Source organism: Dasypus novemcinctus, chromosome 1 (genome assembly GCF_030445035.2).
Source record: "Dasypus novemcinctus isolate mDasNov1 chromosome 1, mDasNov1.1.hap2, whole genome shotgun sequence".
NCBI classification, from domain to species: domain Eukaryota; kingdom Metazoa; phylum Chordata; class Mammalia; order Cingulata; family Dasypodidae; genus Dasypus; species Dasypus novemcinctus.
The window spans coordinates 67125691-67152160 of record NC_080673.1 but is presented as its reverse complement, the minus strand read 5'-3'; the positions used below and the strand labels follow the sequence as shown (position 1 = coordinate 67152160).

The following is a 26470-nucleotide window of genomic DNA, read 5'->3' as shown; positions in this document are numbered from 1 at the left end:
GTTGTTTCTCCCTTGCTGAGAGATTGTATAACGCTTTCTCTCAAGGCTTGCTCTATTACATGTTTGCCAGCCAGAGGGTTGTGCCTTTTGTGGGTAATGGGCCCTCATAGCATAGTAAGAGGTCATTTTTTAAAATGTAACTGGCATCCACCAGAAGTAGCTTTTCCTCACCTCTAAAGATGACCCAGACTGTTCATTACTTGGTTTGGGTGCTATAATCTCTACTTTCTGGTGACTCCAGCAGTGATTTCCTGGGCATTTCTGCTTTAGGTCTGCAACACAAGAATTAAGAAGTTCAGAAACAGACCACAAAATCTGGCTATGTTCTGGTTAACAGGGAAGTAGTTATCACTCTCTATTTTTCAGTTTCTTCACACGGGGTGGACAAATGTAAATTAGTGTACCAGTAATTTGCCCAAACGTGAAAAATGAATTAATGAAATCCTTTTCCTTATTTATACATGCATATTGATTAGATCCTCTCCAGCCATCAGTGTTCTTTTGTCAGTTATCAAATTCCATAGATTTCTCTATGCAAATCTTTCATACTGTACTTTTTATTTTTGCACTGCCTTGTTTAGTGACTCACCAACTAAATTGTAAACTCCTTAGGGACAGGATTTGTGCTTAATTTGCCATTTCCCCTCTACAGGGTAGGCAGGGTGATTTGCAACCACTAGACCCTAAAAGTTATCTTGAATGAATGAAAATAATTTAAATAATGAAGGTCTCTTTCCAATTTTAATGCAGAAGATGTAAAAAATGGTACACTAATGGCTAGAAGCTGATTGCAAGGGTTGCTGAAAATGCTCTCTGTAGATTTATGTAAATATTGAGAAGATAAACACAAAGTTTCACACCATTAATAATGTTCTTGTGAAATTTTTTAAAGAAAAAACAAATTACAAAGAAGTAAGCATTGTATTGACTGTAAGTAGCCTTCTTAGAGATAGGCTAGTGCAATATTTGTCTGTCCACATTGGTCTTGCCATATATTTGTCACATTTATCTGTCACCAATATCAATAAATGCATACAACCAAGGACAGTAAATACTATTAATCATAAAATTTCTGGTAAATAATGAAACTTAATGTCTGAACCTTGATAAGATATATTAAAGTATAAATGGCTTAGAACATGCATTTTTGTTTTAAGCTTTTAAAAATGAAGGCAGTCCTGATTCTAACACTTACTGCAGCATGCTGTGGAGGTGCTGTATGCCACTCTTTACCAAACAGGTATTCGGCTCATATTTGTCATTTTTTTTCAGCCTCTAGGGAAGTGACCATTTGTTAGAGAGAACCATAGTTCTTCCTGTTTTATGAAAATTCTGCTTACGATTTTTTTTATTTTTCACCATGTGTTTATAGTTAAAAGTAGTGTAGTAAACTTTCTATTAGATATTATGGAGAAATGGAATATATTGGTAAATAAATATTTCTAATTGTTAGTGTTTGACATAAATTAACCAAGTTTTATTGTGAAAGGATGCATTTAAATGGTGGTTGTCGAAGTAAGCAATAGAGATATCAACCTTTTCTAGGAGCAGCTGTAGAAATCCTGAAAAAGAATTGCATTTCAAAAGATGAGTAACAAAGCTGGCTGCCAGAGACCCTTTTGCTAGTACGAGCAGAACAATTTGGAACTCTTGAAGAATAGGCAGTACAGTGCCTTGTGCTTCGAGTCATGTAGATGGGTGTAGAAGTAGAGAGATTTGAAATGCTCTAAATAAGTTCTAAATTGATGTCCAGGAGTTTGAGTCAAAACTATAATAAATCTATTACTTCTGATCTTAGAACCCTGTGTAGACTCAGGAAAAAAAAAAAAAAGTAAATGTGTGACAAAGAAAGAAAACCTTTTACTTAGAAACCTAAAATATTTTATAAAGTTGTCATGTATCTTTATGGTCTTGGGAATCCTTCAGAAATATTTTTCAAGAATCAGAGCCTGCATGTTAAAGGCAAGGAGCTAATAATTACAAGTTAACTTCAGAAGAGTAAACAAGAGCGAGTAAGCATATTATGACAAAAAGTCCCTTTTTTTTTTTCCTCATCAAGTATAAAGAATAAAATTTCAAACCTTCCAGAAGGGCTTAGTAATGTATGTGTTCTATCCAGGTATATGAATATGGCTCTGTTCTCTACAAATTTACATAAATTTTTACAGAAAATTTTACCATATTATAGCCTCATTCTAATTCAGCTTTACATGAGGATAGGAAAATTGAGTGCTATAGAATGGCCCTCTCTGCTCCCTTTTTTCAACTCTGGGCTCATGGCTTCATACAAAATATAGGCTGCAATATTTCTGGCAATTCATATCTTCTATTCATTACTTATTAAATGTTTTTGATGACTATTTTAGCTTCGTATTTTTGTCCTTTAATAAATGTTTTTTTTTTCTTTTTATTTACTCACTTTCATCTTTTGTTTTAAATTATATATTTTAAAGTTACCCTGTTTTAATTTTAAGCTTTTCGGATATTATTTGCTAAGAAATTCCAAAACTTAAAAAAAAAAACTTTTAACAAAACTGTAATTACCTGTTTTTTTCTTCTTTTTAAAGATTTATTTCTTATTTATTCTCCCTCCCTACGCCCCCCCCCCCCCCCCCGCCTGCTCTCTGCATCACCTGCTACATGCTCGTCTGTGTCTCTTGTACCCCCTGGGAGTGGGAGAGAGGCAATCCCTCTCCTGCGCCACCCCAGCTCCCCTGCTCTGCTACATTTTCTCACCTTCTCACCTCTGTGTCCCCTGCTGCATCATCTCACTGTGCCAGCTCCCAGCACTCCTGCTTAGGGTGGCTTTCTCCCCAGCGCAAGATGACTCTTCCCCATGAGGCCACATTCTCGCATGAACCAGCATTCTGTGTGGGCCAGCTCGCCGTGTGGGCCAGCCTGCCCCCACCAGTAGGCCCCAGGCATTGAACCCTGGACCTCCTATATGGTAGGCTGGATCCCAATTGCTTGAGCCATATCCATTTCCCATAATTGCCTGTTGACTACCCAAAGACTTGAAGACTTGAAAATTGTTTCATCAAAATTACCACACCTATTACAAAAATAATTCATGGTAAGGAAATATTTGAACCAAAGGGATCACTCTTAAAAATATTTCACAAACATGTTTTAAATAAATGTTATGAGGTAGCCATCACATTATATTCAGGATAATGTGTTACAAATTGCTCAGTATATATTAGGTACCCAGTAGATGATTATGCTCTTTATCTAGCAAGCACTTGCTTCCCAGCTACTTTATATGCATTTTCCCATTCAATTCCTCAAAACAACTGTATCATGTGATCATGTGGGTATTATCATTACCCCTGTTTTATTTGAGGCTCAAAGAAGTTCATAACTTGCCCAAGGTCATAGAGCTGATAAATGACAGTGCTGGGACTTAAACTCCAAGAAATACACTATGGCATTCACTCTCATTACTTATTACCATATAACTTCTCCCCTTCACTCTGATGTAAGATTGGTATCTCCAAAATAATGAATAAAATGTTAATGCCAATGACTCTGTATGTTGTTCGCCTGAAATTGGCTTCTTGGGAACTGAACTTGTTCATAATAAGCTAGGAAATTTTTAAATAACAAGGTGTCTAGGTTTACTGAAACTAATTGTAACACTATAATGGAAGCCCACATAATTCAGTTGCCTATTTTGTGGGGACATATGATGGTAAAGTAAAGGAAATGGCTATTACCAGTCTAGGTTCTTCCACAGGTGCCAGTGGTCCTGCTGGGGCACCAGATTCCATCCTCATCCTGGCTCTTGCTGGCACGATACTGGAAACAGATGTTTGAGTCAATTTAGTTATTGCTGGGAAACCTGAGTAGTGACAGTGACTCCTGCAATATCCCAGTGAGTTGGCACCATTTGCCTGGCTCTATCCTGGGAATTTGGTCACAAGAATACTGGAACATGGAACCACCTTCTGCCCCCTTTCCCTAGGTGGGGATCTTAATGTTCTAATTTCTTTGCCTCACCCTATCCTTTATAGCACTCCTCTCTATGCCCACAAAGCAGAAGATAAAAACTTTAGCCTGCTCCCATATAGGTGGAAGGTGTCTAAGAGGAAGGAAGGAACCAATAGCAAATCCTATTATACTCCAATTGATACTGGGCATCAAGAGTATTGTTTTAGTTTACGAAAGCCTGCCGAGGCAGGTACCAGAAATGGGTTGTCTTTTACAGTGGAGATTTATTAACTTACAAACTTACAGTTCCAAGGCTGAGAAAAATGTCCAAATCAAGGCATCGGGTGAAGCTCTCTCCCTGAAGACAGCTGTGGGCAAGCCTGGACTCTGCACATGGCGTTGTCTGCTGGTCTCTGCCTTATTCTCTGGGCTCTGTGCTTTCAGCTTCTGGCTGCTCTGTCTGTGACTTTCTCTCTCCACTTCTGTGGGTTCTTTTCTGTTCCCGTATCTTTTCTCATTTGGTCTCTGTGGCTTTTTTTCTTGGTATATCCACGCCATTTATAAAAGACTCCGGTAAGAGGATTAAGACCACCCTAGGCTACCTGGAGTAATCTAATCAAAAGCCCTTATCTGAAGTGATCTAATCAAAAGGTCCCACCTACAATAGGTTCACACCTACAGGAATGGATTAATTTAAGAACATAATTTTCTGGCCTCACAAAAGCCTTAAACTACCACAGGTATTATAGCAGGACTTTTTTCTTCTTGAAAATTAGGAAACACACAAAAATTTATCTTCTTTTAATAAAAATTTGGATTTTAAAATATTCATGAAGAGTTTACACTTACATTCCCCCCCCCATAGTCTTGATATATTTAATAGCTTTGACAGCCCTTACATTATCATGCACATTGTTAACTGGTTCACTTGACTAGGGGAAGGGGAAAGTTTGCTGTCTTTGGGAACTTTCTATTTTTGCATAACTCACATTTAACTTTTAAAACATTAATTACATTTGCAGTGAGTCAAACAGAAAGTGTTAGAAGGGCAGTCAACCTCATGTATTAAGGATAAGCTTGTGGCCTTTGAGAGTGCAGAGAATATACAATTATACTGTGCATTGCATATTTTTTTCATTAGTGTCTTTAAAGCAATTCAAACAACGCAGAGGAACTTATTTTACCTCCTTTAAGTTTTGCATCTTACCTTCTCTAGCTGACCCCCTACCACAGGTGTTGAAGTTTTTCAATGTCCATTATTGCAGAAGTACTGTAACTGATAATTCCAATGCAATAATCAATTTCAATGACTCTCATTTGTGAGCTCTCTTGAAACTTATAACAGCTCAGCTCTGCCCTATTATCGAGGAAGAAATGAAATTCTAAATAGTTATCCAACAGTTTGGTAAAGACATATAGCTATCTATACCCAAGAAAATCCATTCCAATTTAGTGCAGGGGTGATATATACCTATATATTCGTAGCAAATGTCTTTGTTAAGATATGCAAATACACATGAGAATTAAAGTAACTTTGGCAGTTCTCCAAGCTGAACATTGCCAATTTTGTAAAATTATGTTTTATAATTATCATGTACTTATAATTAAACCTTAAGTGTTGTACTCTCACTATCAGTAATTTCCTGAAATAGTATTTAGAACCATTTGATCATGGTATTTTTCTAGGACAAGTTTCTTACTGCTTTTTGCCACTAGATGGAAGAAGCAGGTTAACAAAATGATATTTTTGGTGTTCATTTGTCTCTATCTAGAAACAACCACAAAATTGTGTTTAAAATAATGACAGTCTCAGCATTCTTTTATTTATCTATTGTTAATGCAGCATTTTTCATGTGACCCCTACATCAAAGAAGTATTTTTTGAAGAGGTTAATTTTCTTTCCATTATTTTAAAGGACTGAAATTTTCAAAAGTAACCAAGAAAGAAAAGAATTACTGGCTGGAAGAAGAGAGGTAAGAATTATGTAAAAAATGTTGATAGCAGGTGTGTCACAAAGTAATTCTTAGCATGCATTATTGTCCAAAGAAGTCCCCATGCCCTATCCATTCAATAATTGCTTCATGCTACACATATATACTAAGCATGGGAATATTCAAGCAGTAAACTGGGTGCTGTGAGACAAGAGATGACTTGAGTACAGTTGCTGTTAACAAGATTTTTACAATATAAAAGAGAGAAAATGGTGAGGTAAGCCAAATATATTTCTACATACTTTTAGAATAAGGTTGAAATGTATAAATACCAGAATTATAGACGCAATATTTTGGATGTACAGGGTAGATGGGGAGGATGGTGTGACATCACTTTCATCTAAGGAGAACAGGGAAGGCTTCATGAAGAAACTGGCATTAGAATGGGTCCTTGAAGAGGCAGAGGGAGACAATGATATTCCATTAATAGGGGCAGGAACAGCAAAGGCACAGAGGCAGGAAATTCCAAGCTTTAAGATGGTTAAATATAAGAAATTTTTTTCAAAAGTTATTTAAAAGTTTGAATACTTAGACATTGCAGTTTGTGTTTTTTAAGCACATGACCAATGTATGACACAGGCTCACAAGGTAATGTACCATAGGGAAGGGGAGAAGGCATTCTGGGAAAGCGTGCCTGCTCTTCAAGTGAGATCCTGTGAGATGAAAGAACCTGAAAATGGGAGTGCCAGCAGCCATCCGATCGAGGTTTAGAGGCAGGCTTTTTGTGCATGTAGCTTTGTAAGTTGATAGGACTCCGTAAGAGAATTACACATGCTGCCTGGGAAGGCTGTGTTCTGCTGCTTCCACCCACCTTCACCACTGTTGAGCACGTTAAAAAGGAGACCAAGGCGGTAAATGGCAGCATTTGACTCCAAGGAACCAATATTTAACCTTTAAGACAACACATAATACTACCTACTTCATACCTAGCAGTCCACGCACATGAATGATCAAAGAATTCTAATCCAGTTGCTGAAGGCAATGAGCTTGAACCCTGATATTATGAGTGCTATAAAATTATCCAGCTTTTAAATCCAACTACAGAATTTGATTTTATGACCTTCTGTGGAACTGTAGCTACAGGTTAACTAAAGGTTATGAAGTAATATTTCCTTTTTATAGTCCCAAATTCACTGCCTTGTGATTTCAGAGATCACCTTGCTCTATACTGGGACAAGCTTGATATTATTATAGTTTTGTAAAACTCAGTGATGACGTATAACTTTTTCTTTTCCTAATTCAGATTCTTATATTCCTATAAGAAGGTTTATATCTAGCTCATCACTTTTCTAATTGCTGGAAATATATGTAGGAGTCTTTATGTAATTTTAAACCTTAATTTCCAACTTTGTTCTATACCTTAATTCTAAGTAAGATGCAACTGAAATTTAAAATTAAATATTATTTTACATCTTAATGGGGTAAAAATGCTATGCATTAAATACTATTTAAATTTGATATATGTATGATGCTTGCTACAAAGGATTGCTAATTTACCTAGAAATATTTATATATGTAATTTTAAATGAAAAAATTCAGATTATAAACATCTTTTTATTCTGTAAAGCAACTTTGTACCAATAGCTACATATATTTCTATTTTACTGAATTCAAAATGATAACTACAGTGATTTTAATAAGCACATAAAATGGTATTAGTCAAGTTTGGATCTTGCCAGATAAAACCAATAATTATATTTTGTTGATCTTTCCTATACCTTTAATTACATCAGCTTGATTTGATATCTTTTCTGCCCATCTACAATTAAAATCTTTTAAAAACCATAACTCAGTAGTAGTAGGAGATCTGAAAAAATATAATTTCAAATGTATTTATCAGAAGAATAAAAGCCACAGAAGCTGGCATGGATCATTGGCTTTCTTTTAGGGCTATCTATATAGGCAAGGCAGAGAACAGAGGCAATTATTTGAAAAAAAAACACCAAAACTGGGAGAAATTTTTAAACCCTGTAATTGAAGAAACGATATAGAAAGGAGTGTTATCCAGATTGTGTATTTACATCGATTCTATTGATTTCACATAATTGCTCACCTCTTTTTGCCTTTAGAGATACAAGTAGGAAATCTAGAAAATACAATTCTCTGATTGTGATAAAACTCAGTCCTATTTTAAATGCAGCTTGGTTTCCATTAATATCATTTGAAGATCATTGGTGATTTTCCTACAGAGAGTTTTTAAAGGAAGAAAGATGTCAGGAACAGGTTACACAGCTAAGCAAAACAAGTTTGTTAAAAGAACATTCTCAGTTCTTTGATTGACTTTTATAAATTTATTTTTTTCCAGTTTGGAGAAATTTAGTTCTCCCCTTCAGGGGTCATAACATTTTAGTTGAATAATACATCTATTATCACAGGTGGTATAATATTCCTCTGACAAAAAGAAAAAAGTCATTAGGTGAATTCTGTTCTACTTAGTGCTGGTATCAAAAGGGAATTTCACAAATTAACAGAAAGCAGACTTTAAACAGTTGAGAATTTGGTCATTATCAGGCTCTTCTAGGAAGGGGTTGACATCATAATTACCTCAGCTGTTGAACATTATTGTGCCTAAAATGTTGCATATGTTTAATTTTCCATTAAAGCTTTACTTTACATTCGAAGTGGATTTTTAAAATTGGGAAACTTTCTTAAGATGTTCCAGTCCAGAAAACGTTTTTAAGCCAAACTAACTTTTTAAATGGTGTGGTGCTTGTCCATACATAAACGTTTTATTTTATACCACAAATGAGAATTTTCTTATTGATGCTTGATATTTCTAAATTATGTTACAGAACTACTGAAATTCCCTACAAAAATGACAATTTCAACACTTTGAATTTTTACTAAAGGCGGTGTTGTAATTGAAATGTACAAATTACCAGAGGAATGCCTTTGGCCTTTGGAGGTATTAGAAAAAACAGTCTATTTATATAGAGAGAAAAAAAACCTCAGCATAATACATTTTAAAAAATTGTTCTCTTTTTCTAAGTAAAAGTAGCTCAAAACTAGACATAATTTGAGAATACTTAGGAGCAAAAGAACAATCATACCATTGACTATACAGAATTTAAAACTTGCATGCAAATGAATTTCATTTGCTTTTAGGATTGTGTAATTTTCTAACTGGCGGTTTAATCCTGTAGCCTTTAATGTTTAATGTTGGCTGTAAATATTGCTTCTCTTTCCTTCAGTCGGAATCACTTAGGTTATTTTCTTTACATAATGTGAAATGAATAATTGAGAAGGCTTGAGTGTATCTAGCACTAGGAGATTCAAGGAGTATTATGTTATAGAGAAGGAATAACGAATTCCCTTGTTGAATTGAGTTCAATTCTATTCAAGATCCTTTTCTCTTTCTGACATTTCTTAAGAATGAAATGAAGATGATAACTTTGAAAATATAAGCTTACCAACCTAGTAAGGGAAAATTGGGATAGAAAAATAAAATTTGAGTAAGACTATCAAATTTCTTAGAGTAATTTTGTTCTTCTATACATCTTCTGGAGTGATTTTTCTTAAACAAACCTTGCCAGTAAATTCCCTGCTTAAAACCTTTCAGTGGGTCACAGCTTTCAATACTCAGCTCAGTTGTCACTTCTGTGAAGTCTTTGCTGGCACTTTCTATTCTTCAAATTCCCCCATCAGAACTAGAGTCTTCTTGCTCATGTTCCCTACTTCTACTAAACCATTTTATTTTACTTTTTTTTTTCATGTGTTGTCCACACTTCTGTGTTTTCCTCTAGATTGTAAGTCACCTGAGGACAGGGAATATGTCTTGTCTTTGTATCTCCTTCATCTAGTACACAACATGGCAGATGTTTATTACACAGTAAATGTTTGTTGTGTTAATTAATTAGCACTTATAAGTATTTAATGACTACTTAAGTATGAACAACACTCTAATACACTTTGGGGGAATACATAGTAGTCAACAACTAGAATGGATATGAAAAATAAATGCTGACAAATTGATGTCATTGTTTTTATCTCCCCCAAATCTTGAAATTAAATTAGGCAAAATAAATATCTATAAGATAGTTATACTCAGCATATACATTTTCCTTTCCTGGGTAGCTCAAATCTCAGAAGGCGTTTTCTGAGTACTCCATCTCATAGTTATCTCTGTATTACTATTACTTTTCTGTGTTAACCAGACAAGTTTCTAATTGCTTCATTGTACTGATTGTGAGTTTGTAATTTTTGTTTTGTCTTTCTTTCTAACCATAAAGATTATATATACTTTTAGGCCAGGGATTATATCTTCTACTTCCTTTGAATTTTCTCTGCAGGACCTAGTGAGAAGCTGTACACATAATATGCATTCAAAATTTATTTGTGGAATGAATAAAAATGGAATTTGTTCTTTCAATATTGTAAATACTACATAAATATTTTGTGTCATAGGGCACAAAAAGAAATTCCTTAAACTATTTTTTTGCACAGATTTTGCTATGGGTGAGTACTACATTAAAAACACCTTATTGCACTTCCCAGAATACCTTAGAATGTAATGGAGTATTTATTGCGCTGGGAGATTAATAAACAATATATTTGAGCTTAATTTGATCAAGACCAGAAGAGCTGGAAACACATTGCTTTACTTATATCATGACATTGACTTTCTGTCTCATTTTCATAGTTAGAATATAAAATATCCACAACATGGGATAGTATACCAGTGATGCACAGCCCTATAACTCTCAAATTTAAACCCGGGACTGAAAGCTTGCTGATGGAAGTGAGTGCTCCTTTCTTTGATGACCCCCCAGCACCACCAGGGCCTGAAGGACTACCTTTTGATGGACTGTGGGAGTATGAAGGTGAGAGGTTTTCTCTTTCAACTGCCAGAGCTCAGTACAGACGTTATGATATATGCCAACACTCTCTTACGGTATCTGTTGCTCTACTCAATGTCCTATACCTCATGCAACTCAACTGGAATATCTGGAAGTTGCTTGACATGGAAAGCTGAGGTAAAAAAACCTGTGAACTACAATTGAGATTTTGAGAACTTTTAAGTGGGGTGAACAGGCTATATCTTTTAGGCATTTAAAAAAATCATCTTTGAAATGGTATTAAGTAGCAATTCATAGTGGCATGTTAGTTTAAGTAATCAATATAGATATTTATTTTATTTTAGGTGTTGAGTGGTATTTATAAAGCGTGCATCATCAGATTTAGATTAACATTGTTTTCTAAGTTCTAAAACTAAGTTAAAATGGAAGCTATTTAAATTTTATAATAGCATTCAGGTATTTATTTTTTAAAATTAGCTATATATTTTGATTAAAGATTTTATATCTAAAGTGTTTTTCTGTAATTTATAGATTTTATTAATCAAGTTAGGAAAATAAGGTGACCTTTTCAAGGAATCTTAGTATATTCAGACCAAACAAGTCTGAGGGATCCAATTGTTCAGTCTGCCTTTATATATACCTGCATCTACAATTGAGACCTGTTGATTCCAGATCCACAGCCTTTCAAAGTATAGTTATTGTTAAAAATTTTAATTCCTTAAGTTACTAGAATTTAGTCAGGAGAAATTCTCTCTCCAGAATCTCTCATGAAATCATATTTGCAACCTCTATGTGGACTTGAAAATCTGAATATTCTTTCTTTACATCAAACTTTATATACCCAATCTTGAATTCCTCCTACAAGACCACTTTTATACCTGACTTTCTCATTTCTATCAAGTTATTCTCCAAGTTATTAGCCTTGATATAATGGGTATTATCAATGATCTTTCCTTCCTCCCCCCAAACTTACACCCTCCCTAAACAATTGTCAGATTCTGTTGATTCTTCCTTGGGAATGTCCTTTGAATTTGTCCCTTTGTTTTCTCCCTGAGGACATTTCGTATTACCTGAGGATAGTCTAGACCACTAAAATATGTGATCAAATGTTGATTCTATGTATACTATAGACAATGACCTGGGTGTTTGTTCTAAAACATCACTTTGATTAAATCATCCAATTTTTCCAAGAAGATTAGTAGCTCCATTTTGCCTCTTTGGTTAAAGTTTGACTGATATTCAAGGCCTTTAACTGGCTGCTTCCCAAGCTATGTCCTATTATAGTCCTTCCAGAAGCAGGTCTGTTCATTTTCACTTAAATGATTTGAACATCTGTACACAAAACATTTTCTTTCCTTTCTGCCTACCTAAATTTGCCCTTTGGACCTGCCTAAAATGTCACCTCTTCTGTGAAGCCTTCTGTGATAACTGCAGTTCACAATGATTACTGTAGCTTTTGAACTCCTGTAATACATATTAGCTGTACCACTCATCTGGAAATTTATTACATATTGCTTTGTGACATTCACATGAATTTACTGCTGTTTAAACTTTTAGTTTAAACTTTTAGGCACTGTCCTATTTCCGTTGAAGGGAAACAACTTCTTGAAGGCAACAACATGTATTTTCTGCTCCCTGAGTAACTGTGGCAATATTTTATGTCTAGACATGTGAGTGGATTTATGGTGAAACTAATGACACTTGTGCTTCAAGGTCCCTTACTTGCATTGGTCCCTTCTAAAACCTGTGTCTAATTCTATTTTCATAATTTATATTCCTCTTTTTTCAGACTGTGTCACCCAATTTGTATAAGCTTATGGCCTCACAAAACCTGGATCCACTCATGAATGGGAATAATACTAATAGTTAATATTTATTGCATGTTTCCTGTTGAGGCACTCTTCTCTGTAGTATTTCTGTTTAGCTACAAGTAGAAGGAATTTCCTTCCCTCACTGACCCCAACCCCAGTATAATTAATTATATTAATTTCCTGATTTATAATAACAAAAAATAGAGAAATCTAACAGAAGCAATAACACACAAAGCAGAAGATAATAGAGGATATCTCAGTGCAACTTCCTTTGGCCTTCAAGGTCCTTGAAATTACAGTCCCGTTGGAGCTGAGTACTGACAGCTGGGAAAAACTAAATGACTTATTATGCCCTGGCCCTGTGTGGTTGGGACTCATATTATCATCCAAGGAATTCTTATTCTAGCATAATAATATATTCTTAACCTGAAATCTTTACAGGCGTCTGAATTCTCCTGGTCCTTAAATCGAGCTGCATCAGGTCACAGCCTCAAAGGGGTATGGTGGTGAGGCAGAGGCCGGGGAGATGGGGACACAAAAAACAATGCACAGGATGCCTTGACCAGAATTGCTGTCTCCAGCTGGATGGCATTCTGACAAGTGCTTTGCAAGTATTATTCCGTTTGAGCCTCACTGTGTTTCTAAGTGGTAGGATGGTTACTATCCCCCATTCTCCCACCTTTTTTTTTTAACAAACAAGGAAGCAGAGGCTCAGAGGTATTCATTATCTTGCCTAAGATCACACAGTGGGTAAGGAATGACCCCTAGTACTCCAAACCAGATTGTAGGATTTTAGAGAACTCTCAGCTACTGTGCTAGGCTCTGTCTGGGACATAAAAGAAAATTCCTTACTAGAGTGATTACAGTAGAAGGATTAGTTTGTATTATCCTTTTTAAAAATTATTATTTGAAATATCCTTTTTATTTATTTATTATTTTCCTCAAGTCTATTAATTGACATTAGTTTTGCAAAATATGCTGAGAAAAATATAGTTCTATGGTGAAATGAAACATTGTTAAGATTATCTGTCCCTTGGAAAGTTATATTAATAACTCAAAAATCCTTCAGAAGAGAAGTCTATTTAATTTTATTATTAATCCAACATATCACAACCACAATTTAACCATATTAAAGTTTTATTGCATAACAGTAATATTAATGCTAATACAACAATAGCTATTGCCATTTATTGAGTGCCTACTATGTGCCAGATTCTGTTGTAAGTACTTTTTATATACTCTTATGAGATGATATCATGTTCATCTCTACTTCACAGATTAGGAAACTGAGGTATAAATTAAGGAATTTGCCCGAGGTCACCAAGTAAGTGGTATAGCCATAATTTGAACTCAACTTGTCTTAATCTGGAGTACTCACTTTTAATTGCGATCCTAAACTACCTTCCACATTTACTGTAGAAATTCCACTGAATAGTAATGTTACCAGGAAATTACTTTGTAAACAACTGGAAGAGAATACTGTCAGTGGACAGATGATCACTGGCTTTCACAAGGTCCTGCGGGTGTTATATTATGTTGCTTAAAATAATTTGTAATAATGTTGAATACAAATCTTTCATTTAATAAGGGTACTGGTCTTCCCTTTTTTAGAGTGTGACCCTTTACAAATGTTTGCTTTCCTAACTCTTTCTCAATTAAATCTCAATATGATCATTGTTATTTGCTTGCAGTTGTTGAATCATTTTTTTTGAACCACAAGACTAAACAGTACCTTGAGGTGGAACTTTGCCCGTAAGTTCTCTTTTTTTAAAGATTTATTTTTTATTTATTTCTCTCCCTTTCCCTGCAACCCCCCCCCCCCCCAGTTGTCTGCTCTCTGTGTCCATTTGCTGTGTGTTCTTCTGTGTCTGCTTATATTCTTGTCAGCGGCACCCAGAATCTGTGTCTTGTTTTTTTGCGTCATCTTCTTGTGTCAGCTCTCCATGTGTGCAGCACCATCCCTGGGCAGGCTGCATTTTTTTCACACTGGGCTGCTCTCCTTATGGAGCGCACTCCTTGTACGTGGGGCTCCCCTACGCGGGGGACACCCCTGCGTGGCCAGGCACTGCTTGCATGCATCAGCACTGTGCGTGGGCCAGCTCCACACGGGTCAAGGAGTCCCGGGGTTTGAACCTTGGACCTCCCATGTGGTAGGCAGATGCCCTATCCTTTGGGCCAAATCCGCTTCCCTGTAAGTTCTGCTTTAATGCATATAAAAAGTTGCTCATGGCTTTAGGCTAGCTTTCCAAATAGTTTTTAAAATCATTAAATTCTCAAGCATTCTGTTTGGTTTGAAGAATATGCATGAGTCCCAGTCACATTTCATATTGTAGCTATCACACCAAGTTAGACGCATTAAAGTAGACTGAGTATATATTTCCTCCAAAATGCAAACTCACACAGAAGATGGAAAGTATGACGATTCCTTAAGACTGCCACACTTCTGATTTAGGTCCATCATGGCTGGTGCCTTTTCATGAAATTAGTTTCATGCATCTCAAAACTGTAGAGAGCTTTTAGTACAGCTTTGATACTCAATATTTTTAGGAATTTATGACCCTAACTCATCTCAATCAAATGAGTTTTATACATACACAGACACACTCACACACACACACCTTATGTTTATATGCTTTGTCTATGAATCAACAAACATACAAATGTTAGAAGAGAACTTTTTAATAAAGTTAGCTCTGAGCTCCAAAGCCTTTGTGTAAAACTTTAGAATTTCTGTGATCTGTTCAGCTCTGTCCAGGGGACTACTTGGACTTTCTATACAAAATCTATATAAAGATGTAAACCCTTTTAGCTCTCATCAAGTTGTAACATTTCCTCTGGTATTTGATGGAAAAACAATATTGATATCTGTAAAGATGCCTAGTCAAGCATAATGACTTGGAGATGCATTGCATAGCTATAGCTTTAAAGAAATAATTCTTTAGTAGTCATTTTGACAGTTAAATATAATTTCGCTGCATTTTAAAAGCAGCTACTATGTTCTGACAATTTGAAGCACTGTAAATTGTGCCCACTGAAAATGCTTGAGAGGACTTTTCTCTATGGCAATCATCTAAGTATATTCTTTATCTTTTCAAATTAGTCTCAACCACAGACTTCTCTCTCTTCCTTTTGGTAAAACTTGTTCCTTGACGTGTTTATTCATTTTATTCTCACAAGACTTCCTGTGTGATTTTCTTAGATGCAAAAAAATTAGTAAATTCAATTAATCAGTTGTAGCTGAGTCACTGAACCTATAATTTTTAAAAATCACATTTTTTTCTCCATTTTATTCTTTGATGACAAGAAGACGTCATGTACATTGTAAAACATTTGGAAAATAACAATACACACATTAAAAATCATCTGTAATATTACTATCCAGATAAAATCACTATTTATCTTTGGATGTGTGCCCAGATGTCTCAATTAGACTTCTCAATGACTGAAAATGGCCAACAGATACAGTTTTCCTTTTTTCCTTTTAGTGTGCAGAGCTTTTTAAAATTTGAATTTGAATGCTTATACCCAGAGTGGTCCTTGTAGATACAAGGCAGGCCTGGTCCTATACCCGTTTGGCATGAACCCTTTGGTATCACAGTCTAGCATTTTTTGAGCATATTATCGTATTGTAGAAAAAGAGCAGGAGCAATCAGTATTAGAGTCTTTCAGCCTCAAGTCCCAAGTTCCCCGTCAGATAATTTGATTTCCATTGCATTCCTCTCCATTAACAGAAAAGGGCAAGTGACAAAGAGAACCACCCTGCTATTCTGGTTTTGTCACCACTAATATTGATAAAATGCTTCTTCAGTTTGCATGTGTGCATCTGAACTGTTGTACATCTATCTGCCAGTTTGATCCTTATTTTTTAGTTGAAGCAAAGTATGAGGTGATAAAATGAGCCAACCAATGAGGCATTTTAAGTACTGTACTGTTATTGCCAAATTATATTGATGTGATCCAGATCTGCTTTTTGCAAAATAATTTGTTTTAGATACCAACAATGACCAACACTAATACAATGCTTACTCTTTTTCCACATTTCAAATTTTTAAACGATGCAATAACCCATTTTACATAAGAGGAAACATGTATCTCTGTTGAGCACTTTTCCGTGGTCTCAGAGCTAGTAAGTGGCAGAGCCTAAATCTGAATCCAGGCAGTTTGGCTTCAGAGTCCTTGCTCTTTAATTACCCTCTTATACTGTCTCTGTTGGAACTTGCTCTTAATTATGCTAACTTTCGTTGCTGAGATAATGTCCTCAAAATATATTCGTTGTTTTCTTCACTAATTAATTGCATGGAAATTCATATCTCAGAGAGGAGAACTGATATAATGAGTGAAACCCAAATGTTTTGCATTTTTAATCATGTAAATGTATAAAATATTAAACACAGAAAACAAAACTAGGGTCCATAGTTGAAAATCTCAAATATTCATAATACTTGAAATATTTTTATTTATAAACTTATACTGTACCTCTAGATATTTTGTGACTGAGTAAAACTGAAAGTCTACTGTATTCATCAGCATTCTTGTAACTATAAGTGCAAGAATACAACCAATGGAAATTGAGCAAAACCAGAATTGTTGGCTCAGGAACTTGAGAAGATCAGAGGTGGACTAGGTGGTCTCGAGCTTGGCTCAACCCAAAGACTGTTGTGTCAGCAGGCATTTCTCTCTACACTGCTTCCTTCTCACACCTGTACACTCTACCCCCACTCTCTCCTGCATCCCTTCCACATTTCTGAGTGTCTGTCTTAATGTATTCTTTCCTTCTGTAGAGACAGGCTTCCTTCATGCAATGGTCATGAGTGGGGTGATTCAGGCAGTTGAAAATTTGTGCCCATCCTAGCTTAAAGGAAACAGGCCTCTTTCCAGTTCAATAACAGAGGAAACCAGGGAAGGACTATCATTGGGCCTGCTTAGGTAAACAGAGCCTCTTCTTAGACTAATCACTTGTGGCCACAGGAATGGAATGCTAGGGCCCTTGATAAAACTGAGTCACTTGTCCATCGGGGTCTGTGACACTGTAACTGGCAGCTATTCCAGTATCACGTATTTGGAAGGTCAAGGAGCAGATTCGTCAAAGGTAGTGGGGATGTCTAGAAAAAAAGGAGAAAGAAAAGCTGTCAGAGAGAAATGATTGGTGCCCGTTATTCTTTTTCACCTGCAAAGTATTTTATAATCCTTAAATATAAATCTTTATGGGCTATTCAAGTTCTTCATTTTTTCTTTCTTGTTTTCCATCTTGGACCTTACCGTTTTATTTTTCTCAAGAAGTAAATGGAAAAATTATTAAACATGCCTGCCTTACACCAGGAACTACCAAAATATGTTGTTGGGAAATAAGGTTGAAATTTTTGGTATTTAAATTTCTTCTGTTAAAAACTTTTGTTTTGCATGGTCCCAGAGATTAAAAATTAAGGGTTTGTCATTTTTGGTTCTTATATTTCTTATGTGTTAAGGCTTCTTTGAGTGCCTAATACATATGCTTAATTAATACACCCTATTTCTTGCCAATTTGAAGATATTGTTATTTAGATGATATATAAAGGTAAACATTTTAATGTAACTAGTTATTGTCTAGATTATATAACTGATCTTGTCTTCCCAAGGCAGGATCCAGGAAAGAACTAGATTATCTTGATAGAAGTTCTACTTTATTGTTTCTTAATATAGCATTCTTCCATGCAGAAGAATGCTTCATTCGTATTCTTGAAATAAATGTCTGCCATAAAGAAAATTAAATGACTTTTCTATAAAAATATATCTTGATTATTGAGTTATTCATTCAAAACTTTTTTGTAGTTGTTGTTTGACGCCTGCTATGCTTGGCACTGTTCTAAGTACTGGAGATAAGGCAATGAAAAAAAAAGAGGCAAAAAGTCCTTTTCTCATTGAACTTTTATTCAATGATTTTATAGTACATGGATTATAGTATGAATGTTTGTGTAGTAATATCATTTTATAACTATTGTGTAATTGACTTATGGATACAATTTATTAAGGACTTACTACACGGCAGTCTGTGCTAGGCGCTTTATGTATATTATCTTATTCAATCTTCACCTGGGAAGGAAGCGTTATTATTTTGCCCATTTTACAGATGAAGAAACTGAGGTATAAAGAAGGTTCTAAAATACTTGCCATACAAAATATCAGAGCAGGGTTTCAAACACAGAGTTGTCTGATTTGGAAGCCCATACTCTAAACCATGCAGCTGTGTTGCTTCCACTGTGCCCAGGTCATCAGCAGGTCAAAAAATATGCTTGCTAAATAAAAGTATTTCTGAGCCCCATTTAAAACAATGCCACTGTGCTAGGCCCTAGAGAAGATCCAAAAATAAGTATGACATAGGCATTTACCTTATTTGCTTTAATTAAACACTATATAAACTGGAAGGAACCACTGCCTGAGAAGTTTGTAAGTGGCAGAATATAGGGCAGACATAAATATCAGTATGGCAAAAGTCAACAGATATCACATTATAAGTAGGATAGTAAATTACTGCATGATTATAGCATGAATCAATCGAGGAGTCTAAAAATGTTGTTATAAATGATTATGAAAAGGATTTTCAATTCCAGTGAAATTAATTTTGAAAGCATGAGACATAATTTTATTTGTAGATTCTGAATTTAGTGATTGCCCTCTAGATTTTCAAATGTATTTTGTTAGAAAGATGTGGTTAATTGTTTTTCAACCAGTAGGTTAATTTTTTCAACCACTGGCATTGTTTAAGAAATTCTAATTAAAGGAATTTTTTTTTTCTAATTACTAAGGCATATTTCCCAGTAATCTATATCCTAGTTATAAATTAGTTCATTCTAAAAGTTGCCTTTTCATTATTCCTTCCTTTTGCCTCACTCCTTCTGACCTATTATCCTGCCTTCCAACATTTTCTCCTTCTTCTCAACTTTCTTTTCCCTAAAAAGCACAGAACTGTAAAATATTAGGGCTGGAGGAGACTTTAAGGGCCATCTATGAAAATTTTTATTCAGTTCAGCCATCTCTCCTTCCATCTCCTTGGATTATTCAGCTTTTTTTGGAAAGGAAAATCTCATTGGGAAGCTCAATATCTTCTAAAAAATGACATTGATAGAAAGTACTTTCCTATATTTAATTGAAATTGCTAGATATTGTTCCTAGGTTTGCTTTTTAGATTAATGAAACAAGTATTATTTCTCAATTATGTGATAAGATTGGCCAAAACCTAATCATAGAGCCACATCCAGCTGCAAAGGGAAGCTGGGAAATGTCATCTCTAGCCAAGCCAACATTGGCCAGCTAAAACATACTGGTTTCTATTATTAAAAAGTTGCAGGGAAAAATAGATCTTAATGAAGTAGTGCTACCTACAGAAAACAGGAAAACAATCTGAAAATAAAAGTCAAAGGAAGATATTGGAAATTTGAGATCAAATAATACTAAATTGAGTGTCATGGTTTTTGTACATTATTATAAATAAACTTAAATGTGATAAATTATATTATTAAATGAAATCAAATCAACCTATATTGGGAGTTACTTGGAGAGGCTCCCTTTCCAAGAACTGGCAGTGACTTTTTAGAAAATAAAATGCGCGAAGGACGAACAGAGACCAGAAAGTGGAGCATCCCTGGTGAGTTGAAATTTGAGCAACATATAATTATATAATGGTCCTGGTTTGGTAGGAATAGTTTATTAAAAATGGACATGCATACAATGCTAGCAAATGTATATTCGTTTCCTGCTTTGTAATACCCTCCACTATAATGAAAAACTTTAAATGTCAACCAATAATAGTACCTTCCCACTTGAAAATCCCCTAATTGCCTGTAATGGCCACTGTAACGTGCTCCCCATTTTGAGAGTCTCACTCCCACAGTTTGAGATCTCCCAGTTTGAGCAGTTTCTCTTTCCTTAAACCTGCAATTTTGATTATTTTAGTGACTTTGTTTCTTTTTGATAATATACAATTTAAAGAAGTAAAATTAAAATTCTCAATTTAATTTCCTCATGTTACAGATTTTGAACACTATTAATTTATTTTAATATTTTTAAAGCACCATTATTGGTAATCTTACTTCTTAAGAGAAATCTCTGAGATGTTCATTCATTTACTATTCTGATGAAGTGGTTTGGTTGCTGACCTTGTAAATATGACATTGTGCAGGTGTGTACTTTAGGCTGCAGTTGAAATGCACAGTCTTTGCCTGTGAAAGGCAGTACATTGTGGGTGGTGTAAATGCTGCTACATTGTCATCTCTCTATCTTGTGAGCAGAATGCTTTGGCTTATTATGTAGAGTGTTGGACATTATTAACATGAATCCAAACAGCTGTTCTTGAAATTGATTTTCTTTCACCAGGTAATTAACTTCCCCTGTTAACAGAAATAGAACCAAAAATTTAGGTGAAGTTTAGATTTATGAACAATGTTTAAACACACCTTTAATAGTGGCTTTTTAAAAAGTTGAAGTGATGTGTATCATCTCCACAAAGGGAAAAAGACAAACCACTTTCTTTTAAGTGTGTAAATGCATCTACTCTCTGTCCCACCTTTTACTTGTTTTTAGCTTCGATCAATTAAATAGCCTGCAGTTTCCCAGAAAGAGCTTTTAGAAAATCATGACTATGATTAGATAAAAAAAATTTATTTGATGATATTTTAATTTGCAAATGTCTGAGCTAGTGGTTGATTTTCAACTCTCTTATGATAATCCTTTTGTTTGGATAGGCATGGACAGCACCTAGTCCTCTTGCTTGCCAATGGTGATGCATTTGCAGTGAGTAATGCAAATCTTTTATTTAATCATTTGACCTTTGTTTTACCATGACTGTATGAATTTTAAAATGCAGGTTTAAATGTTTTTGGAAACTTGAATACTTATATATTTCTAGTAATTTGGGAACTTATATAATGGAATTTGTTTTTAACCTCTTGTGCAGTTTGAAATTATTTTATGAATACCAAAAAGAGAAAGATTATGTTTTAAAACTAATTTATTACTATGAGTATAGTCTTTGGTTGCATGAAATTCAGTTGAGGGTCCTTTGATTAGATTACTTGGTAAGATTGCTTTAGGGCTTTTGATTGGACTTTGTCGGTGACTCAGGTTGAATCTCTGCCCCCTTGTTGGGTCTGATACAAACCCAGAGAGAGGGGAGAGACAGACAGACATAGGAAAAGGAAGCTGCCATATTTGCCACATGAGAGAGGACTAGAGTTTCACTTAAGCACAATGCCTCTAAGAGTCTGGACCCACGGAAAGGCCAGAGTGAAAGTCTGAGTCTGTGGCCATCTTGCTTTGCCACGTGCCCAGACAGCAGGATCAACAGTAGCTGACTTTGGTTTCAAAGCAAACCTCAGTTTGCTCAGTTTGCCTCAGTTTGGACTTTTCACAGCCTTGGAAATGTAAGCTTTACCCCAAATAAATCCCCTTGGTAAAAGCCAACCCATTTCTATTAATTTGCATCAGCAGCATTTTAGCAACTAAAATACCTTTGTTTCTTCTCCAAAATTGGGAAAGGAAGCAAAATAAGAGAATTGAAGAGCGTGAATCACTCCACCACCAACACCTGACATTGTGACACATTTGTTACTAATGATGAAAGAACATTGTGATAATACTGCTATGATCTCTAGTTCATAGCTTGTTTGTTGTGTTTTTCTCACAAACCATCCTATTATTAACACCATGTATTAATATTATGTGTTTGTTATAGTATGTTTTTGTTATGAGAGAACGTTCTTATATTCGTACTGTTAACCACAGTCCATCAACCTTGGAGTTCACTGTATTACATGATTCCCTGCCTTATTCAGTCTATCCAAAGTGTATACTCTGTGGCTCTCAATTTCATCACAGAGTTGGGCTGTCATCAGCTCAGTCCATTTGAAGCTCATTTTAAAGAAGTGAACCACTGATTTGGATTGTTTGTAGGTCACTAATAATACCTATTTTACATGTGCCTTTGCACATTGGAGTATTAATGATAACTACTCTTCTGGGAACTGCATTTTGACTCAGCATCCTGGAAGGAATAACAGAGAACAGAGAACAGTGTGTACTTGATTGGAAATCTTATATAAACTTAGGACATGTTCAACAATGCAGAAGCAGTAATTTAAAAATAAATTGAATGTGAAATATTTTAAACTGATTGAAAAGTACAGAAAATAATATGAAAGCTATTATTTAGATTAAACTTTTACCACCTAGACTTAAAATAAAAATAAATAAAACATATATACAGAGTTAAAACCCTACCTCCTGTTTTTTTTTCCTTCCCTCTTTCCTTTTTAATTTTGTCAACTTCCACTATTCTGATGTTTGTCTTATTTTCATAGTATCTTATGCTTTTCCCACATATGTGTAGCTATAAATATATGGCTGTTTTGTATATTTTTAAAGCTTTTGAAATGGTATCATATTCTTAATAAATTGGGAGAGACATTAACTAATATGTTTTTATAAACGACATAATCTAGGGTGCGTACACATGCACATGGCAAAGATCATATATTTTTAAAATTTGCATTTTTATCCATTTATTATGCTTTTGAAGTTTACATATTTGATACATGATATCTAATTTGTTCATTTTAATTGCTGTATTCTATTCTAATGTAGGAAATTCATGTGGTTCCTCAAAGTTCATTAGGTTGTTTCCATAGACTTCTTAAAAAGTTTCATTATTTTTTCAAATTATTAAAAGAAATTTACACAATTTAAGAATCAACTGAAGGGCTTGTGTTTAAATGCGGCATTCCCTTGTTCTAGTCCTCCTCACTCCTGTCATTTCCCAGACATAACATCTTTCAAGAGTTTTTGCTGTCTCTTTTACTTATTTTCATATTTCTGAGTAATTTACACATACTGGTATTTCTTAATTTATCAATTTTTAAATCTTATCTATTAACTTCCTGTTATTGTGGCTAAGGATTTAGCTCTCTTTTCTCATCATGTTCCCTCCCTACCATCCTTTCAGGAGCGTCACATCACAATGTTTGGTTATCAGTGTTTCTGTTATGACTTTGTAAGTATTGTTCAGTACAGAGTCAAGCAGTGTGCTCAATAACATTTCTTTTCTTACACAACTTTTTTCTGACATTAATTATGGCCTGTGACAGTTTGAATTTTGTGATTCCCAGAAAAAGATTATGTTCTTAAACTAATGCATTCCTATGGATATGGGGCCTTTTGATTGGATTAAATTTGGTTGAGGGGTATTTGATTAGATTACTTGATAAGATCAATTTAAGGCTTTTTGATAGGGCTTCATCGGTGAGCTTGGGTTACCCTCCCTTTGCTGGGTTTAATATAAATGGAGTTACAGAGAAAGATACTACCACTTTTGACCTGGCTATGTGAGAAAGGGCTCGAGGAGCGCTAGCCGTCAACATATAAGCCAGAGTCCCCAAGAGGTTTAGCTTACTGAGCAGCTCAAGAGGAGACAAGCCCTGCCATATGCCTGATTGCCACATGGCGAGATACCAGGATTACCATTAGCTGACTATGAGGAGAAAGCATCTCTGATGGTGCTTTGATGTGGACATTTCACAGTCTTGGAACTGTAAACTTTTACCCTAAATAAAAACTCAATTATAAAAGTTAACTCATTTCTGGTACTTTGCCTCAACAGATCTGTGGCAAACTAAGACAATGCCTTGGTTTTTTCATTTGCCTATGATTAACTTTTTCCCAGATGTTCCCATGGATCTGTCATACTCGTTATAATTTTTTGCAATACTCAAATCCAGCTCCAAATGTCAGTTTCATTTTTTCCCCTTAGCTCTTGTTTCTCTTGCTCTATCTTGGGTTAGCTGTTCTCAAGCCTTCTGCACAATTGTCACCCAGGAGCTTCCCTTTAGTACTTTCTTGTGTTAGATCTCCTGTTTCTTCAACAGTCCTCTTTCTTGGTTTACTACCATGCTTTGCGGAAGCATATCATCAAGGAGCTTCAAGGAAAGAGGTGTGGGTTGTCCAATATTTGCTCATTCTGTAACTGAAAATGGCAACTTAAAGCTCATTGTCATATTCATCAGGATTTTAAGAAGATTGTGCTATAGTCTTCTAGCTTCCATTATTGTAGATGAGACGTTCAACTCTCTTATGATTCCTAGTATTTTTTATGGGACAAAAGGTTTTATGATCTTTTCCTGCTGTTCTGAAAATCTGGAAACTCATGTCCTTTAACTCTGGGAAAATTTTCTCCCATTATTTCTTTATTCATTTTTTCCTTTCTATTTAATTTTTCATGGTTAGTTATTGGACCATGTGGATTAATTCTCTTTCTTTTTTAAAAAAATTACCCTCTTATTTTCCATCTTTCTATAACTTCATATAACTTTGAGATTTCCTGGACTTCATTTACCAAACTTCTATATTTAAATTTTTACTTGGCAAACAAAATTTTAATTTCAAAAAGTTGTTATTTATTCTATGGATATGCACAATCCATAATAGCATCCTGTAATCTTTTAGTGTATGTTATATCTCTTCTCATCTCTCAGAGATGAGATAAAAGTTTTTGATAACTTTTAAAGTTTTTTTTTGGCTACTTTTATTGCTCTGTTTTCTCTGAGTTTTGTTTCTATGCTTGTTTCTGAAATCCCCATTATTCATATTAGAGGCTTTCTTCAAATGCTTGATGATTCTTGACTGTTTATTATGATAGTAGAAGCTGTGAGTGCATAGACTTTTCACCGGAAGACCCCCAATAATCTGTTTCCACAAGTGTTTTCTCTGGGACTGTTCTAGTGCTTGCTTAGAAGAATCCCTTAGTCTCTCTGTTAGGTAGTTGCCTTCAGGACTTTGAGTTGGGCTATTAATGGGGCTAGGATTATCATTCATTATGTAGACTTTTATTTAATCCTTCCACATTCAGTCTACTTTTTAAATTTTAAAAATTTTTTATCTCCAATATTCTCTGTCTTGTGTCCCTAAGAATCCCACTGGTTTAATTCTCTAAGGAATAAATCTATGGTGTCCTGAGGATAGACTAGGTTGCTTGGTTTTACAGAGTTCTGGCGCTCTAACTGCTCTTCCTTAGAGATTGGATCTATGTATTAACCAGTTATCCTTTGTGTGTTCTGTGACTATAGATTGAACTCTAACCTCTGTCAACTTTTTCACATCTGTTTTTATTGTTATCAGACATACTCAGAAAATAAGGAAGCAAGGAAAATACCAGAACCTACTGTAAAGTTTCTAACAGTGGTAGAAATACAGAATTTAGGAGCTGAATCTTCCACTGAAATAATGACCTGTCCATAGACAGTATAACAAACAATTGAAGAGTTCTTTTCCAACTCTAGAAACAAAATTCTCAGCAGCAGACAGCCCCCAGGAACAGATGGTCTCCCTGCTGGATTTTATAAAGAATTGCACACTCTATTAGGAAGGTTTGTTTTGTTTTGTTTAAATTTTGGAGAAAGGAAAAATGACAAAAAGTGACTCAATATTTATTGGCTATTGTGTTTAAGAAAAACTCATCACATATCTTTGTAAGTTGGGTACACTTACTTAATTGATCTCACATTGTAAAATATTTCCAGGATAATTGTTGCCAAGTGGTAATTAGTAGAAAAATTCACAAGGCTTAAGTGTTGGTCATAAAAAAGAAAGAAGGTAAGAAGGAAGATAATCTTAAGAGAAATAGCAAAACATACTAAAGATTGATTTATCTACTGAATCTTCTAGACCATCTTTAATAGAAATTTCTGAGATGAAAATGTTCTGTAACTATGCTGTCCAAGACGGTAGCCACTAGCCATATGTGGCTACTAAGCACTTGAAATGTGGCCATCACAACTGAGAAAGTGAATTTAAAATTTTATTTAACTTTGACTAATTCAAATTTAAATTTAAAAAGCCACATGTATCTAGTGATTACCATATTGAACACTGCAGTTAAGTAGCACAGAGATAGAGTCATGGAATCTTCTTTTTTCCTTTT

At 34.9% G+C, this 26470-nt stretch overlaps 1 long non-coding RNA gene across 1 annotated transcript; it reads left to right on the top strand.

Moving 5' to 3' along the window:
- The first annotated feature begins 5855 nt into the window (after positions 1-5855).
- LOC139439384 (uncharacterized) lies at positions 5856-14281 on the top strand. The gene is made up of 3 exons (XR_011649305.1): positions 5856-5903; positions 10561-10741; positions 14220-14281. It is a non-coding gene; the product is annotated as an uncharacterized lncRNA (long non-coding RNA).
- Positions 14282-26470: the final 12189 nt, after the last annotated feature.